This window comes from Hyla sarda, chromosome 2 (assembly GCF_029499605.1).
Source record: "Hyla sarda isolate aHylSar1 chromosome 2, aHylSar1.hap1, whole genome shotgun sequence".
Lineage (NCBI taxonomy): Eukaryota > Metazoa > Chordata > Amphibia > Anura > Hylidae > Hyla > Hyla sarda.
In genome coordinates, this window is record NC_079190.1 from 386,777,865 (window position 1) to 386,798,540 (window position 20,676).

Here is a 20,676-nt window from a genome sequence, read left to right on the forward strand (position 1 = left end):
TCTTTCAATTAACTCCACTTAGGCCTGTGTAACCAAAAAAAGGGCTCAAAGAGTAAAAATACAAAATATGGTGGGGGAACTTTTCACTAAAAGAACAACTGTAAATCAACCTACAAGTGTGGAAAACCACACAGAACTGTGAATTTGTCCCAATGTAAATAATTTATAACAAGCGTAATCACATAAAAAAATAATTTTAGTGAGATGTTGGTTAAAAAATGCATATATGTATAAAATACAGAGTCAATTCATAAAAAAAAAAATAATAAAAAAAAAAAAAAATATATATATATATATATATATATATATACATGTAAAGTTAAAAAACTATCATTGTAAAATATAATTTATAAGGTGGATACTGGGGTGAAGAAGCCTGTGTACCAATAAGAGTAAATATAAACAGTATGACAGGACTGCTGGTAAGCTGCAATTGAAACAATAATAGGATTGCACACACCAAAGAAAAAAGAATATAATGAAGCTATACCCAGAAGATATGTGCCAAAAAAAGTTATAAATGTGCAAAAACGCATAGGACAACACACTCCACACAAAGGCCAAAAGACAAAGAGTGAATTAAAAAATAATACAGTTAAAAAAATGACTGTTGGTGAAAAAAATCAATAAAGAAACGGTGATGAATCACAACACACTGGTGAAATACAAAAAGGGGTATATAAAGTGCAAATATGTGTGAATATAACAAATAAAGGCGTAATTAAAGAACCCAGTAGTGAATTGATAAATAAATAATATCTGGGTGACCATATAGGGTTTTAGCAGCAGTGATGGTGATTAGCAGCAAACAGGTAAAATATATATTTTTTTTCTTTAATGAATTGATTCTGTATTTTATACATATATGCATTTTTTAACCAACATCTCAATAAAATTATTTTTATATGTGATTACGCTTGTTATAAATTATTTACATTGGGACAAATTCACAGTTCTGTGTGGTTTTCCACACTTGTAGGTTGATCCACTTGGGCCTAATTACTTGGGGCCTTCTGAGAATTCATACAACATGGTGGACACTTTGCCATGTTTCATCTTTCATATTACAACATCTGATTATATCGGTACCAAATAACCCGTCAATTGGACGTAAATGTAAATTCTGATGCGTGCACCAGGATATACACTTAAGTCCTGTACATGAAGGAAGCACAGGAGCTGCTCTCTGTTCATGAACCCGCCGGTTATGGTGGACATCAGCGATCATGCTAATGCTGGCCACAAACCCTTCAGATGTCATGATCAATACTGATCACGGCATATGTGGCAATGCGATGGCTTTTTATGGCTCATAGGATCACCTGCAGCACAAAAGCGGAGATCCGATGAACCTAGGATGGAAGTCCCCTCATCTGCCTCAGGCTGCTCTAATGGGGTCTTCTTCTCTGGTCTGTGTTCTAGCAGACCAGAGAAGTAGATCGCCTATAATACTGATCAGTCCTATGTATATACAAATATATATATATATATATATATATATATATATATATATATGTATATATATATATCCCCCTATGGAGACATATAAAGTATAATAAAACAATTGTAAAATAAAAATAAGTATGTAAGCCCCTTCCCCCAATACACACTTAAATCACCCCTGGGGGCGTGGCTTGGTGCGCAGAGCGATGAGTCGCACAGAGTGAGAGCTCCTGTCTGGGCTGCTGTAACTGAGGCTTTTTCATCTGTTATGGTAGGCAATTCAATGAGGAAAAGTAAAAAATTGGCAGCCAGAAGCTCAGGTGAAAGTCCTCAACCCATTGCAAAGTTTTTCCGGGTCCACCCGACCTCAGCAGGCTCCACGCAAGCTGTGGCACGGCCTCAGCTCCCAAAAAAAGCTCTCAAAAAGCCAAATATTACTCCTTCTCTTCTGAGCATTGTAGTTCGCCCGTAGTGCACTTCAGGTCAACTTATGGGGTACCGCCATACTCAGAAGAGATGGGGTTACAAATTTTGGGGGGTCTTTTCTGCTATTAACCCTTGCAAAAATGTGAAATTTGAGGGGAAACACACATTTTAGTGGAATTTTTTTTTTTTTTTACATATGCAAAAGCTGTGAAACACCTGTGGGGTATTAAGGCTCACTTAATTCCTTGTTATGTTCCTTAAGGGGTCTAGTTTCCAAAATGGTATGCCATGTGTTTTTTTTGTTTTTGTTTTTTTTTTGCTGTTCTGGCACCATTGGAGCTTCCTAAATGCAACATGCCCCCCAAAAACCATTTCAGTAAAACGTACTCTCCATAATTCCCTTGTCGCTCCTTCGTTTCTTAGCCCTCTACTGCGTCCGCCGAACAATTTACATAGACATATGAGGTATGTGCTTACTCGAGAGAAATTGGGCTACAAATATAAGTATACATTTTCTCCTTTTACCCCTTGTAAAAATTCAAAAATTGGGTCTACAAGAACATGCAAGTGTAAAAAATGAAGATTGTGAATTTTCTCCTTTACTTTGCTGCTATTCCTGTGAAACACCTAAAGGGTAAAAATGCTAACTGAATGTCATTTTGAATACTTTGGGGGGTGCAGTTTTTATAATGGGGTCATTTGTGTGGTATTTCCAATTTGAAGACCCTTCAAATCCACTTCAAACCTGAACTGGTCCCTGAAAAATAGTGAGTTTGAAAATTTGGTGAAAAATTGGAAAATTGCTGCTGAACTTTGAAGCCCTCTGGTGTCTTCCAGAAGTAAAAACTCATCAATTTTATGATGCAAACATAAAGTAGACATATTGTATATGTGAATAAAAAATTCTTTTATTTGGAATATCCATTTTCCTTACAAGCAGAGAGCTTCAAAGTTAGAAAAATGCAAAATTTGCAAATTTTTCATCAAATTTGGGGATTTTTCACTATGAAAGGATGCAAGTTACCACAAAATTTTACCACTATGTTAAAGTAGAATATGTCACGAAAAAACAATCTCGGAATCAGAATGATAACTAAAAGCATTCCAGAGTTATTAATGTTTAAAATGACAGTGGTCAGATGTTCAAAAAATGGCCGGGTCCTAAGGTGTAAAATGGCCGGGTCCTTAAGGGGTTAATATCACCCTGCCTCCTCAGACACTCTTACACCTCCAAGCTTCCTATTCCTTTAAGTAACAATCTCGTTCCATCAAATATTTAGGCATCCAAGTCCCTGTGGACCCCTCCAACGCTTTTTGCATTAATTTTCCTCCCCTTCTACATTCCCTGAAATCTGACTTGGCTAGATGGGAGCGCAGGGATTTCTCTTGGCTAGGCAGGGTAAATATCCTGAAAATTAATGTACTCCCACACCTCTTATACCTCTTCTCCTGCGTCCCTTGCCTTGTGCCTCGGACATTCTTTAAGGAACTCTCAGCGCTCCAGTCCAGCTTTGTGTGGATGAATAAACCCTCTAGATTGGCCCATAATATCCTGATTAGGCAGGAATCGGAAGGAGGCCTGGCACTACCAGACTCCCTCTCCTATTACCTGGCAGCAGAGTTATCTCAAGTACTAGATTGCTTTCATCACCAATTGGGTAAACAATGGGTTCTCTTTGAAGGCAGAATCTCGAACTTACACCCCAAAACCCTGCTGTGGCTTCCCCACTACATCTCCTCTTCCAAAAATGTTGCAAACCTTAAATCAATTTGGAGCTCTGACCACTATATATATATATATATATATATATATATATATATATACACACACACATTTCATGAATCAGAACAGAACTTAACATCCTTTTAATATAACATTTTACCTTGCAGCATTTAGCAGGAAGATGATTCTGCATAACAATGGAACTTTGCATACATTTTTATTACATTGTAGGTATTTTATAAAGCAAAACATATTTACAATTGGTTTTAAGTAAATAAAAGGAACCATTTGTTGTCTGCAGCTGAAACGTCTTACATCAATGTTTATTACATCTGATTGTAAAGATGTTAACTTAGATTAATGTTCAGGAGAGCAGAGAGAGGGGCCTCAGACTGAGCCATCGGAGAAATTATCTGGCGTTATGAGCACTCAACAATATCCAGCCACTGGTATTACTTTAAAAGAAATTCCAGCTGTAGAAAATTGTTGAAATCCAAAAATTATACATAATGCAACAAAAACTAAGGGGGTTTCCCCCAAAGTTTCAAAAGGGTGATCATATGTACACTATGAAGGGGATTTTATCAAGACATTTAGAAAGCTTTTAAACATCTTTTTTCTCTATGTTTGTCGCACAAATTGTCGCACAATGGGTCAGTGCGAAATTTTGTGCGACAATTGCTTTAGAAACGTTTCCATGATTTTTACCAATTTAGAGCACTTTGTGCAGTGGTCACTGAATTATCCACTGAATTTTGTGCGAATGTCACAAAATTGTCGGATGATCCCAGAAATAGATGGCTTCTCAGATCAATTCAGCCCTGCCCTACATTTTCTGTGTGACTTTAGAGTCAGGATATATGCGACTTTTCACAAAAAATCGGAAACTTTTTTAGAAGTGGCATCAGTGAAATTTATCAAAGTCTGTGTGCCGTTTGATAAATTTGGCACACATCTGCAACTATTACAGCAACTTTTACTGCTCTAAAATAGTTAAGAATTCACACCACTCTTTGTAAATGCCCCCCTATGGCACCATTTATTGTGTCTAAGACTGCCACAGTAAACCAAGTCGTATAAGTGTCTATCTCTAGTAGTGCCATAGAAAGTTAATGTAATGTTGGTGTATCTGTGTGACCACTGCTACAATGTCCTACCATGTAACTGCTACATAGAGAACAATAAGATAAATCAGGTGTTTTGCTCTTTCATTGTTAGAGATAGCACCTGTACAAGTGTAAAGCGAAAGCAGAATGCACACCTGCAATCTGTAGAGGCTATAGAAGAGAAAATAAGTAAAATGTTTACTAATTAGCTATGGAGAAAGTGTGCTGCACCTTAATAAGTACAAAGCAATACATAAAAAAATCTTTTCAAAGGTGTCCACAGTCTTTACACCAAATTGCGCTTTTTGATGTTCAGAAAAATTTCTGCTTATATCTACTTTCTTATTGGCAAGGTCTGAAAGAGAACATAGAAGAGTCAGGATATTGATAATGAATAACAGTAGCCTCCCAATCAGTGGATGGGGTAATTGAAGAGCTAAGTCAGCAGGTTTAGATTGGAATTCATGAATGATATAGCTTATTATGGTTCCTGGCAACTGCACATAATGTAGGGCTATGTTCACAAAGAGTAATTTTGTGCATATTTTATATAAAATATGCAAACAATAACTAAAAATACTAACCCCTTTTCTACAGGCGCGTAAATAAGTGACACATATTTTACATATTGTGTGGATGCAGTTTTACAAATAAATACGCTTAAAAAACACTGTGTGAACATGGCCTTGCTATAAAAACAATGTTAGGAGAATTTATTAGAGCTGTTTCTTTAAAAAAAAAAAAAAAAAGCTAAAAGGTGTTTATATGAAAATAATAATAAATAGAAAAATAAATAAAATGTAGTAATAAATATTAAAATAAATATTTTAGCTGCTGTTTTAGGCTACAGAAACGTTCATGCCAACAGGCCAACCTGTGTTGTGACTACACAAATATATCAAGTCTATTGACCAAAAATATCAATCACAGAAAAATAGACTAATAAAACATAACTTTTAATTTCAAGCGCATAAAACCAAGGGTACCACCAGATAAATAAATTTAAATCAGCTCACCAAAAATAGAACCAAAAACTACCGGCAGATAGATAACATTGTATTTCTTAGTGCGTCTGATCAAGCAAATAACACAGATCGCAGCTATCCACCTAATACAAATACAGTCTGTCGGATAATTCAGCAAACTGCCAACGATACTCAGAGGACAAAAAGAAATACACTACTAACAAATACAAAAATAAGATGGAAATATATACACAATGGCCCTTATTTACTAGGAGTGGAGTGTAGGTTTCTTTGTGGGTTTTAATTCCCTACAATTTATTTTTCACGGTATTTACTAAGGTTTCCCTACATTTACCACTTTCCCTACACTTTGCTTTTTTTTTTTTTACACATTCTCTGATCTGTGGGGGTTTCCTCAGCTGAAATCCACCTAGTTGTAGTACCGCGGTGCTGCTGAGGGATGGCACTTGCACATCCCCGACTGCGGGACATTTACAACTACTACTCCCATCATGGACAGACTCTGCCCATGATGGGAGTTGTAGTCAAGGGGCTGGGGTGCAGATCGCACAGGGTCACTCTCCAGAGACCCGCTGCGATCCGCATTTATTAACTGTAAAAGTACATGCGGCTACATCGCGCTGCCACCAGCTCCGGTATACACTGTCATAATTCATAATCCCCGCCGCCGGGAGAGGGGAGCTCTGATTGGTCAATAGCTATCTACCAATCAGAGCTTCCATCTCCCGGCGGGGATTATGAATTATGACAGCATGTATAGAAGCCGGTGGCAGCGCGATCAATGTAGACGCATGTACCACCGGCTTTTTAATTTAAATGCGGATCGCAGCGGATCATTCTGGAGATCTGCTGCGATCCACATTGCACAATGCAGTTGATGGCAGATAACGCAGGTCCTTTGCGCATTACGCCGTTTAGAAACGGCATTCAGTTAACCTGGCGAATGAGCTGACTGGGGGGTAAAGTTCATTTCCCCTTCTCTGCCAGCCGCTAGAAGTCCAGGCAGAACAGGGGAAGATGGCGCCGAGAGCTGCAGCGGGGACCGCGGCACTTACCAAGTAGCGTCGCGACAGTGGGGACCGGCGGCAGGCTCTCAACAGCTGGAGGCACATGCCTTTGGCTGTCTGGGCATGCTGGGAGTTGTAGTTTTTCAACATCTGGAGGGCTGCAGTTTGGAGACCACTGTGCAGTGGTCTTCAATCTGTACTCTTCCAGATGTTTAAAAACTACAACTCATAGCATGCCCAGACAGTCCAGGCATGCTGGGAGTTGTAGTTCTTTCAGCCCTTCAGATGTTGCCGAACTACAATTCCCAGCATGCACTGGCAGTCTGGGCATGCTGAGAGTTGTAGTTTTGCAACATCTGGAAGCATACAGTTTGGACACCACTATACAGTGGTCTCCAAACTGTTCTCCTCCAGTTGTGCAAAACTACAACTCTCAGCATGCCCTTCGGCTGCCTGGGCATGCTGGGAGTTGTAGTTTTGTAACAACTGGAGGCACACTGGTTGGGAAACATTGTCTGTTTCCTAACTCAGTGTTTCCCTACCTGTGTGCCTCCAGCTGTTGCAAAACTATAACTCCCAGCATGCACTGACAAACCGTACATGCTGGGAGTTGTAGTTTTGCAACAGCTGGAGGTGCACGGGTTGGGAAACACTGAGTTAAGTAACAAACTCTGTGTTTTGCAACCAGTGTGCCTCCAGCTGTTGCTTAACTACAGCCCCCCATGATGGGAGTTGTAGTTTAGCAACAATTGGAGGCTCCCTGTTTAGGAATATGCTGCATTATGTGCGCTCTTCCCAGGGGAGAGCAAATAAAATGTACTAACTCATATTTCTTGTTTTTCTTTTCTTCTCATTTCAGATACGTGAATGCGGAGCACTACGTCAGATTCGGTGGACTGCGATGATGACCAGCATTTTTTTTTATTTCAATAAAATGGTTAACGAAGGCTGTGGGGGAGTGTTTTTTTTAAATAAAATGAATTTTCAATGTGTTCGTGTTTTTTATAATTGAATTTTCAGGGTTAGTAGTGGAAGCTGTCTTATAGACGGAATCCATTACTATGCCAGGGCTTAGCGTTAGCCCCAAAATCAGCTAATGCTAACCCCCAATTATTACCCCGGTACCCACCGCCACAGGGGAGCCGGGAAGAGCTGGTACCAAAAGACCCGGAGTGTCAAAAATGGTGCTCCTGGGCCTAGGCTGTAACAGGCTGGTGTTATTTAGGCAGGGGAGGGCCAGCAACAGTGGTCCTCGCCCACCCTGGTAATGTCAGGCTGTTGCTGCTTGGTTGGTATCTGGCTGATACTGAAAATAGGGAGAGCCCTATGCGTTTTTTTTATTTTTATAAATAAATAAAAAAAACGTGTGTGGTTCCCTCATTTTTTCAGTATCAGCCAGATACCAACCAAGCAGCAACAGCCTGACGTTACCAGGGTGGGCGAGGACCATTGTTACTGGCCCTGCCCAGCCAAAATAACGCCAGCCTGTTACCACCTAGGCCCAGGAGCGCCATTTTTGGCACTCCAGGCCTGTTGGTACCGGCTCTTCCCGGAAACCCCTGTGGTGGTGGGTATCAGGGTAATAATTGGAGGTTAGCGCTAGCTGTTTTGGGGGCTAACGCTAAGCCTCAGTTTAGTAATGGATTCTGTCTGCAAGATGCCTTCCACTACTAAGCCTGAAAATTCAATTATAAAAAAAAAATGCAAGAAAAAAATGACAAAACGCAGGAAAAAGTTGGGACAGTTTTTGTGGCATTTTTGCTGATGGACAAAAAAACCTCAATGGAATCCTACCTCAAAGCAATAGAACAAAATCCCTGTGTCCACTTTTGCTGTGAGGCAGAGAAGGAGTGTACGGTAGAGCGAGGGGGGAGCGTTTCTATATTTGCACAAGATTTATCAAAGGAGTGTACAGCCCTAGTAAATTCTGAGCAAGAGTGTACAATAGACAAGCAGTGTAAAGGGGTAGAATTGTGTCTACAATAGACACATAATGATAAATTCCCCCCATAGAGTGTATACTTATACAGATAGATGTACGATGATATGACTTTTAGCTAGGTAGTTAGCTATTGTTAGGGTGAAGACAGTCTAATATAGGAGGTTCCGGTGCGGGACCTCCTTTATTAGGGTGATAATTCCGCCTAAGGAAAAGGTCTGAGAGTAGGACCGTTATAGGGACTAATAGGTTCCCGATCCCCCGCCCCCCCCAGTTGTCCCTACTTATATCCTACCTGTGTCATCGGGGGTTGGGGCTTGTTAGATACATATTGGGGGCGATTTATCAAAACCTGTCCAGAGGAAAAGTTGCCCAGTTGCCCATAGCAACCAATCAGATTGCTTCTTTCATTTTTAACAAGACCTCTGCAAGTGATCTGATTGGTTGCTGTGAGTTACTGGGCAACTTTTCCTTTGCACAGGTTTTGATAAATCTCCCCCATTGTGTATATATTTCCATCTTATTTTTGTATTTGTTAGTAGTGTATTTCTTTTTGTCCTCTGAGTATCGTTGGCAGTTTGCTGAATTATCCAACAGACTGTATTGGTATTAGGTGGATAGCTGCAATCTGTGTTATTTGCTTGATCAGATGCACTAAGAAATACAATGTTATCTATCTGCCGGTAGTTTTTGGTTCTATTTTTGGTGAGCGGATTTAAATTTATTTATCTGGTGGTACCCTTGGTTTTATGGGCTTGAAATTAAAAGTTATGTTTTGTTAGTCTATTTTTCTGTGATTGATGTGACTACATTTGTATCAAAATCTTGGACACTGTCGATTTTTTATAGCGAGATTAGTTTTTTTTTAATTATTATTATCATTATTGTTATTATTATTTTATTTTATTATCATGTTACAAGCATAACAAATTAAATATAATACAACCTACAACCTAATAAGAGTGGCTTTGTACAAAGTATAACAATTCAGTTACATGTTTAATCTAATTGAAGCATAGCTCTAGTGTCATGGGGGGTCAACTTTATCCATGAAAGTCATTGCATACTTCCTTTTGGTTAGTTTTCAATGACAAAAGCTAAGGCTGTCTTGGGAAAACTGGAAGCCTTAGTAAGTGCTATTAGACTGTTAGATGCGCAATATCCCATAAAAAAATTAAAGTACTATACATATCTGCGTTAAGGTTTTAGAATTGTTTAAACAAGTAGGGCTGTAACAATCAAACAAAAAAGTACAAAAGAAAACTAGGTTTTAGAAAAAACATCTATTGTTTATTTTTTAAATTTTTTATATATCATCTTTAGCAAGTTCAGAAAATTGAAAAGGGTAACTCAAGGGTTTTTAGACATAGAAACAGTTTTATCCCCTGGATTCCCTGCGGTTAGATGCGTATGCAATCAGAGAAATGCTTTTCACCTTTCCACTTTTGCCTTAAGGGATATTGTTGATGCTTTGAAGGGAGTGACCTTGAGGGGTTGATTTTTCCACATAAATGTGCACTGGCTGCACTTAAGTGACATGCAATTTTTTTGAAAAAACAAAACCTGTCAGCAAAATATTTAAGATTGATGGAAATTTAATACCTGTGTTTGTTATCGATGGCACATAGGCCCTGTTATCAGAAAACAATCTGTAAAGCAATATTAACCATACAAATTATCATTATCATTATACCACATTTAGGCCAAATTGGGTAATTTTGTAAACATTGATAAAAAGTATTCCATTGCCAGCTCTTTAGATTGGAAACCAGGCAAAGAGTCAGCAGCCCTACTGTTTTTACCTATTTGAAGAAAAACGGGAGGAAAACCAACATGCAAAGCAGAGAAAACCATGTTTACTTAATATGGTGGCCACATTTGAATGCAGTAAATGTACCCAAAATGCTGTCATCAGGATCCCAATGATATATTTTAATATTTATTCCAGATAAGATAGACACCAATCCTTAGGAAAAACCATCAATATCAAATTAGTTGAGGAGAGGGGGAGGGGCTGATTCCCTGCCCCACCTCGGATCAGCTAATTAAAGGGGTCATACATGGTCAGTTGAGTGCAGGCGCCTCCTGTATCGATATGGCTTCATACTCCCGCATTTAATGCTCTTAACAGTGATCGTGCAGTGTATTGCAACTTTGTCCCTTTCACTTGATTGAGACAAGGCTACAATACCATGTCAATGTCAATGTCCCCGTTTATACAATATTGATGGCCTATCCCAAGGATATTCTTAGCTCTGAAAGCCCCTTTATAATGTAATCATAATATGATAAAAGACAACTAGTAATTTACACATGGTTGTGACTATAAGGGGCTAGTTCCAACTTGGAGCCTTTCCCCACGTAAAACTCTTTCCATAATATGATACTTACAAAGGGGTTGTCTGGATACAAAATCCCTAAAATCCTAAGAATGGAGGTCAATTGTCCCAGAAATAAATGGACTATTAGAGCGTTTTCACAGTTTGTGCTCCATTGATTTGCTATTCTCTATCTAAATATTGTCATATCTATTACCGTATATACTCGTGTATAAGCCAAGTTTTTCAGCACGATTTTGAAGACCTGAGCAGCCTTCATCATCCAGAACCCCCCCCCCCCCCCTTTAGTTTTCGACTCACCTCCCCTCGGTGGGAAGGAAGGGTGAGCTGGTCCGGGCCATCTATGCTGCAGGGACCGTCCGGTGGGGAGGGTTAGTCGTTCTGGGCTGTCCATCTTTACCGGGGGGGGGGGCCCTCTTCTCTGCTCCGGGCCCGGCCCCGGACTAGTGGCATTGCCTTGATGACGATGCACAAGGACGTTCATGTGCATCCCTGTGCGTCGCCGTCAAGGCAACGTCACTAGTCCGGGGCAGGCCTGGAGCGTGGAGAAGAGGGCCCCCCCACCCGGTGAAAATGGACAGCCCGGAACGACTAACACTCCCCACCGACGGTCCCTGCAGCATAGATGGGCCAGACCAGCTCACCCTTCCTTCCCACCGAGGGGAGGTGAGTAGAAAACTAAAGGGGGGGTCTGGATGATTACGAAGGCCGCAGTGGTCTTCAACCTGCGGACCTACAGAAGGCTGTCCGGGCATGCTGGGAGTTGTAGTTTTGCAAAATCTGGAGGTCCGCAGGTTGAAGACCACTGGATTTACTGGCGATGATGATGAAGGGGGGGTGTGGGATGATGACAGGCGTCGATGATGAAGGGGGAGGATGATGACAGGCGGTGATGATGACTGGCGGTGATGATGAAGGGGGGGATGATGACAGGCGGTGATGATGAAGGGGGAGGATGATGACAGGCGGTGATGATGACAGACGGTGATGATGAAGGGGGGGATGATGAGGGGGGATGATGAAGGGGGGGTGATAATGACAGGGTGATGATGAGGGGGTGTTAATGATAGTGGGTCTGGATGATGACAGGGGGGGATGATGACATGTGGGGATGATGTATTTCAAACCCTAGGCTTATAGTCAAGTCAATAACTTTTTCTTTGTTTTGGGGTGAAATTAGGGGCCTCAACTTATATTCGGGTCGGCTTATACTCGAGTATATACGGTAGTAAGATAATTAATAAGGTTATAACTTCTATAGAAAATATTACCAAACTGAAAATCAAAATAGAGAATTTTTTTTATTTTTTTTATTTAACATAAACATTTTTTCAATATAGCAATATGGAACCAATATAAACTCTTAATTGCAGTTTGTCATATTAGCAAATCAATGGATAATTCAGTTTAATGGTTACGATTGGACTATTTTAAATAATTTTCTCATCTCTATCTGTATTATTCTGCTTTCTTATATAACTTATTGTCCCTTTCTAGAAAATTATGGTCATCAGTTCCAGGTTCAATTGAATTAGTGGAAAAAGTCATTGAGTGCAGTTGTATGAAGAAATGTTACAGGGTACAGGGTGCAGACATAGTGACATTATTTTTCCGTGGCCGCAATAAATAATATGTCATGATGTTCCATTTTAGAAATGTACCTTTTTCCAAGTGCTACACAGTTATAGAAATTAAATGCAGTAATGATTTGTGCCTACTGCAATAAGGTAAAATTCCTCAAATTCTTTAGTGTGGGACGCTACAACTGAAAAATGCACTGCAATATATTTAGCAAGAAATCAGCACCATGGACAGATGCAGAATTTCCAGAAGATCTACATACTTTAAAACACCTAGGGGGAGATTTATCAAAACCTGTGCAAAGGAAAAGTTGCCCAGTTGCCCATAGCAACCAATCAGATCGCTTCTTTCATTTTGCAGTGGCCTTGTTAAAAATGAAAGAAGCGATCTGATTGGTTGCTATGGGAAACTGGGCAACTTTTCCTCTGGACAGGTTTTGATGAATCTCCCCCCTAGAGTCCCAATACTATTAGTACTAAAACAAACACAAATTATTATATTTATATTAATTTATTACTATAATATATATATATATATATATATATATATATATATATATGTGTGTGGTAGTCCTTGGGAGGGGATATAATACAGTGGGGGTGTTGCTTAGGTATATGAGGGGTTAATTTAACCCCTGTCACTCGTGACGCCAGGGTGAGGGTTAATACGCTGAGGAAAATCTTCGGCCTATCGCCACCCTTCCCAGAAACGATAGGTGCGTGATTAAATGAATGAAGGTCCACAATAGGGGTGAACTTGAACTTGCATAAACTTTACTGAAGTACTTGCGTTACATCCAATTAACAGCAACAGTCTCAGTAATACAGTCTCTATACAGCTCAGCAATGATTGACAGATGCTGCGGACCGTTGACTTATCCAAGGGTTAATAGAATTAGGAGTTGTGCAGAGTTTCGTCTGGATTTAGGGGTCTGTTTAGGTCTGGTGATCATGCAAAGTTAACAGGGATTAAGATAACTCACAGTTCTGTATGGATGGCTGTTTCCGCAAGGCTTGGGCCTGGTCACTGCTGAAGATAGCTGCGCAGATCCTCCTCTATCAGCAGCCCACGAGGAAAGAGAGTGCTTAATGGCCGCCGCTCCCTTATATGGGCAGGGGCAGGGCCTTTTTGGATTGGTCCGTGTCAGCTGTCACTCACCGTTACAAAGCATGGTGGGAGAACACGTCACTGGGATCTCCTAAGGTCCTAAAGCAAAACCATAGAGTTTCACCAGATCACATGACCCGCAGGTCCTGTTATGATACAAACAGGTAGATAATTCACTATATACACTTTTTATACCTATAACTGTATAAGTATCAGATAGAACTATTATATATCTAGTGGCTAAGTGAGAGGTGACAAGGGGAAACTAGAAAAGAGGGACCCCGACGTCCTAGGGACTCTGACTATGGGGACCTCTACACAGGTAACGTATAAAATACGGTACCGGGACACCACATATATACATATATATATATATATATATATATATATATATATATATAATGTATTATTGTTGTTGTTAAAGGTACCTACAAATGATGTATACAGGCTAAGGTAACTGTATGCTGTAAACCCCTTAACAACATCAAACGTAAATGTAGGTACTGGTGCCCTGGTACTTAACACACCAGGACGTACATTCACCTATTGTAATTTTTTTTATTTAAAAAATTTAGTGAATGTAAAGATAAAAAATACATTCTTTCATACACATTGAATGCAGCCCATCCATTGCTACCCAATGCTGCCCAGCCAATAACTGTCTGCCCTATGCTGCCTAGCTAAGAGAGTGATTGGCTATGCAGGCATTTATTAAGTTGTTTTCCATGGACCCTCAGAACAGTGGCAGCAAAGCTGAGGCAGATAAGTAGGTTTTTGTTTTTAAGGCATCCTGAACCATTTTACTTTTCCTCTTCCTAGAAATCCCTTTAAATAGATAAGACATTTAAAAATAACCTTGGTAAGCTCTGAAACAACGACTTCAGTGCCATCGCACATCTGCTCGTGAAAGGTGAAGGTCCATTAGACCTAATGAAGAAAGGATGAACCCTTTGGAAAGCATTTTCCTTAACATTGCAATAAACAGCTTTTATTATTTAGCTTTTTGGTCCGTGTCCGACTCAAGCCGTTCTTCTTGAACTCTCCATGATTCTCCTTCACGTTTTTGTACTGACCGCTCCCCTGGGTACCAAAGAGCTGTAGGCAGTTGCTGCAGATTATAACTTTGACTACATGCAATCATAGATGTTATGCCCTGAGCGCAATACCCAAGGCTGAGTAGCCTTTTGTCCTAATAAACCCATTCTATTCATAAACATGTATCACACTAGGGAGTGTCCTATCTGTTCTTCTTTAGTTTATACTACTTTAAACGGTTGCCGTCTAAGGGCGAGCTGGCTTGTCCTGAGACGGCAAACGGTGTATGAGGCAGGGTCCTGACTCAAGCCTGCGTCATACCGGCCAGTCCCCAGCTTATTCCTGTAGCTGAGGGCCAGCGTTAATAGCCGACATGCCGCGGGCGGCTATTAACCCTTTAGATCACCGCTGTAAAAGTTGACAGCGGCATCTAAAGGGACATTTAAACCATCCATGGGGTCCAGTGGGGTGGATCGCCCCCCGCAGAGCGATCGTGGGGTGGCAATCCACTGCTGAGGTAGCCGTAGGGCTTTCCTCTCTTTCTGTGCTGGCTGCTGCGCTGAGAATGATAAAGCCTGGCAGGACCAGGCTTTATCAATTGAGCGAAGAGTACTCAGATCAATGAAGTTCTATGGAACCACATTGATCTTTATGAGGAATCTAATGATTCCTCCTAAAAGTCCCCTAAGGGGACTAAAAGTGTAAAAAAAAAAGTTTAATAAAAAGTTTAAAAACACACACATTAACCCTTTCATATTAAAAGTAAGAATCACCCTCCTTTTCCCAAATTCCATATAAAAAATATGTAAACATAATAAAAATAAACATATGTGGTATCACCATGTGCGTAAATGTCCGAACTATAAAAATATAATGTTAATTAAACAGCAAAGTCAATGGTATACACGTAAAAAAATTCCAAAATCCAAAATTGCGTATTTTTGGTTCCATCAAAATAAAAATGGTACCAATAAAAATTTCAGATCACAGATAGCCCAGTATATTGAAAAAATAAAAAAAAGTTATAGGGGTCAAAATAGGACAATTTTACACATACAAATTTTGATGCATGTAGTTATAATTTTTTTAAAGTAATAAAATAAAACCGACATAAATTAGGTATACTTGTAACCATACGGACCTATAGAATAAAGATATGGTGTAATTTTTTACTGAAAACTGCAAGGAATCGGAAGCCCCCAAAAGTTACAAAATTTGCTTTCTTTTCCAATTTTGGCCCACAAATATTTTTTTTCTGCTTTCGCCGTAAATCATGTGGTGAAATGATTAATGTCATTATAAAGTACAATTGGTGGTGCAAAAAAAGCCCTCATATGGGTCTGTATGTGCAAAATTGAAAGCGTTATGACTTTTAGAAGGTGATGAAGAAAAAACGAAAGTGCAAAAAATGGAAAACCCTGTGTCCTTAAGGGGTTAAAGAGATAAGTAAAAAAAAAAAAAAAGTATATCAAAACAGTATGTTAGTTTTTAAAAATAATATCTATATTTACATTTTTTTTTTGCCAATATCATTATTCCCAATTAACAAAAAAACTCTACTACCTAAGATGTTATCACGATTCGGCTGGCTGGAGGTGGATCCTCTGTGCCAGAGAGGGATTGGCGTGGACCGTGCTGGTGGACCGGTTCTAAGTTGCTACTGGTATTCACCAGAGCCCGCCGCAAAGCGGGATGGTCTTGCAGCGGCGGTAGCAACCAGGTCGTATCCACCAGCAACGGCTCAACCTCTCTGACTGCTGAAGATAGGCGCGGTACAAGGGAGTAGACAAGAGCAAGGTCGGACGTAGCAAAAAGGTCAGGGCAGGCAGCAAGGATCGTAGTCAGGGGCAACGGCAGGAGGTCTGGAACACAGGCTAGGAACACACAAGGAAACGCTTTCACTGGCACAATGGCAACAAGATCCGGCGAGGGAGTGCAGGGGAAGTGAAGTATAAATAGGGAGTGCACAGGTAAACACACTAATTAAGCCAGCTGCGCCAATCAGTGGCGCAGTGGCCCTTTAAATTGCAGAGACCCGGCGCGCGCGCGCCCTAAGGAGCGGGGCCGCGCGCGCCGGGACAAGACCGACGGAGAGCGAGTCAGGTACGGGAGCCGGGATGCGCATCGCGAGCGGGCGCCTCCCGCATCGCGAATCGCATCCCGGCTGAGAGAGGTATTGCAGCGCACCCGGTCAGCAGGTCTGACCGGGGCGCTGCAAATGCGAGGATGTTGCGAGCGCTCCGGGGAGGAGCGGGGACCCGGAGCGCTCGGCGTAACAGATGTGTTGTGAGTACAGCTTATTGTATATTTCATGCTATTGTAAATATTTTCAATGGTTTTTAATAGTTTGTAGTCATGCTTGTTTTGGGAATTTAATTCAGGATAATCACAACTGCTAAGAACAAACAAAATGCTCTTCAATATGCCATGCCATGCACTGTTTCTCCACAGTAGAAAATAATTTAACCCTTTTTATATTGTATTTCATAATCTCATCTTCTATCTACCTCATAGCAACCCCCCCCCCCCCCCCCCCCAAAAAAAAAAAAAAAAAAAAACATGGGGGAATATTTAGTCCACGCATGTTTTCTGGCATATAAAAGCTATGAATTTTTGCTCAAGCCTCATATTGTGCAAAAAGATGTCTTTATGTACAAACGGCCACAGATTTTCTCAGCTGTGTTCCCTTCTCTTAGAAATATCAGATAATATCAGAAAATACTGTCAGACAATTACCATTTTTCTGTATGAAAACTGCAAATAGGACGCACTTGGACTTTCCAGCATGACAATGATTCTAAGCACAAGGTCAAGTTGACCCTCCAGTGGTTACAGCAGAAAAAAGTAAAGGTTCTGGAGTGGTCATCAAAGTCTCCTGACCTTAAAGAGATGTCTCATGCTAAATAATACAAAAAAAAAAAAAAAAAAGTATCCCCTATCCATTGGTGATATAAAAATTTTTTGTTGCCATGATTTGTTTTATGATTTGCCATTCTGTTATAACCTATAGCTGAATATGAATCCCACAAAAATAAGAGGAATGTGTTCCGTCTGCTCACTTATGTTTTCTTTAACCCCTTAAGGACCTAGCCCATTTTCACCTTAAGGACCCGGGCATTTTTTGCACATCTGACCACTGTCACTTTAAGCATCAATAACTCTGCAATGCTTTTACTTTTCATTTTGATTCTGAGATATTTTTTTCGTGACATTTTCTACTTTATGTCAGTGGTAAATTTTTGTCAATGCTTGCATCATTTCTTGGTGAAAAATTTCTAAATTTGATGAAAATTTTTTAATTTTTAATTTTTTAAAAATTTGAAACTCTGCTTGTAAGGAAAATAGACAAAACAAATAAAATATATATTGAATCACATATACAATATGTCTACTTTATATTTTCATCATAAAATTTACATGTTTTTACATTTGAAAGACATCAGAGTGCTTCAAAGTTGAGCATCAATTTTCCAATTTTTCAAAAATAATTCTAAATCGGAACATTTCAGGGACCAGTTCAGTTTTGAAGTGGATTTGAAGGGCCTTCATATTAGAAATACCCCATAAATGACCCCATTATAAAAACTGCACCCTCAAAGTATTCAAAATGATATTCAGAAAGTGTGTTCACCCATTAGGTGTTTCACAATAATAGCAGCAAAGTGAAGGAGAAAATTTGGAATCTTAATTTTTTACACTCACATGTTTTTGAAATTTTACAAGGGGTAAAAGGAGAAAAAGCCCCACAAAATTTGTAACCCAATTTCTCTTGAGTAAGGAAATACCTCATATATGTATGTAAAGTGTTCGGCTGGAATAGTAAAGGGCTCAGAAGGGAAGGAGCTACAATGGGATTTTGGAGAGTGAGTTTTTCTGAAATGGTTTTTATTTGGGGGGGGGGGGCTTGTCACATTTAGGAAGCCCATATGGTGCCAAACAGCAAAAAAAACAACAACAACATGGCATACTATTTTGGAAACTACACCTCTCAAGGAACGTAACAAGGGGTACAGTGAGCCTTAACACCCCACAGGTGTTTGACAACTTTTCATGTAAATTAATTTTTTTTTCACTAAAATGCTGATTTTCACCCAAATTTTACATACAAGGGGTAATAGGAGGAAATGCCCCCCAAAATTTGTAACCCCATCTCTTCTGAGTATGGAAATGCCCCATGTGTGGATGTCAAGTGCACTACGGGCTCGCTACAATGCTCAAAAGAGGAGTCACATTTGGCTTTTGGAAAGCAGGTTTTGCTGAAATGGTTTTTGCGGGGCATGTCGCATTTAAGAAGCCCCTATGGGGCCAAAACAGCAAAAAAGATAAAAACCCACACGGTATATATTTTAGAAACTATACCCCTCAAGGAACGTAACAAGGGGTACAGTTAGCCTTAACACCCTACGGGTGTTTGACAAATTTCTGCTAAAGTTGGACGTGAAAATGAAAAATTTGATTTTTTTCACTAAAATGCTAGTGTTACCCCAAATTTTTCATTTTCCCAAGTGGTAATAGGAGAAAAAGCCTCCCAAAATCTGTAACCCCATTTCTTCTGAGTATGGAAATACCCGATATGTGGATGTAAAGTGCTCTGCGGGCAAACTACAATGCTCAGAAGAGAAGGAGAGCCATTGAGCTTTTGGAGAGGGAATTTGATTGGAATTTAAGGGGGCCATGTGCTTTTACAAAGCCCCTTGTGGTGCCAGAACAGTGAACCCCCTACATGAGACCCCATTTTGGAAACTACACCCCTCGCAGAATTTAATAAGTGGAGCAGTGAGCATTTACACCCCACTGGCATTTGACAGATCTTTGAAACAGTGGGCTGTGCAAATGAAAAATAAAATTTTTCTTTTTCACGGACCACTGTTCCAAAAATCTGTCAGGCACCTGTGGGGTGTAAATGCTCACTGTACCCCTTATTACATTACGTGAGGGGTTTAGTTTCCAAAATGGGGTCACATGTGGGGGAGGGTCCATTGTTCTGGCACAATGGGAGCTTTGTAAACACACATGGCCTTCAATTTCGAACACATTCTCTCTCCAAAGGCCCAATGGCGCTACTTCTCTTCTGAGCATTGTAGTTCGCTCGCATAGCACTTTACATCTACATATGGGGTATGTTTTTACTCAAAAGAAATGGGGCTACAAATTTTGGGGGTCTTTTTTCCTTGTGAAAATGAAAAAAGTAGGGTAACACCAGCATTTTATTGAAAAATTTCTTTTTTTACATTTTCACATCCAACTTGTCATGTTCAATTGTCATGTCATGTTCACATCCAATTGGGGTGCTAAGGATCACTATAATCCTTGTTACATTACACATAAGGGGTGTAGTTTCCAAAATGGGGTCACATGTGGTTATTTAACGTTTTGCGTTTATGTCAGAACCGCTGTAAAATCAGCCAGCCCTGTGCAAATCACCAATTTAGACCTCAAATGTACATGGTGCGCTCTCACTTCTGAGCCCTGTTGTGCGCCCGCAGATCACTTGACACCCACATATGGGGTAGTTACGTACTCAGGAGAAATTGCATTACAAATTTTGGTGGTCTTTTTTTCCTTTTACCGCTTGTGAAAATTTTAAGTATGGGACAACACCAGCATGTTAGTGTAAAAAATAATTTACACTAACATGCTGGTGTAGTTCCCAACTTTACCTTTTCATAAGGGGTAAAAGGAGAAAAAGCCCCCTAAAATTTGTAACGCAGTTTCTCCCGAGTAGGGAAATACCCCATATGTGCCACTAAATTGTTGCCTTGAAATACGACAGAGATCCAAAGTGAGAGAGCGCCATGCGCATTTGAGGCCTGTCTTGGGGACTTGCATCCACCACCAAAATACCATACAGCAGTGTTTCCCAAACAGGGTGCCTCCAGCTGCTGCAAAACTACCAGCATGCAGACAGTCAGTGGCTGTCCGGCAATACTGGGAGTTATTGTTTTTCAACAGCTGGAGGCTCCGTTTTGGAAATAGTGCTGTAC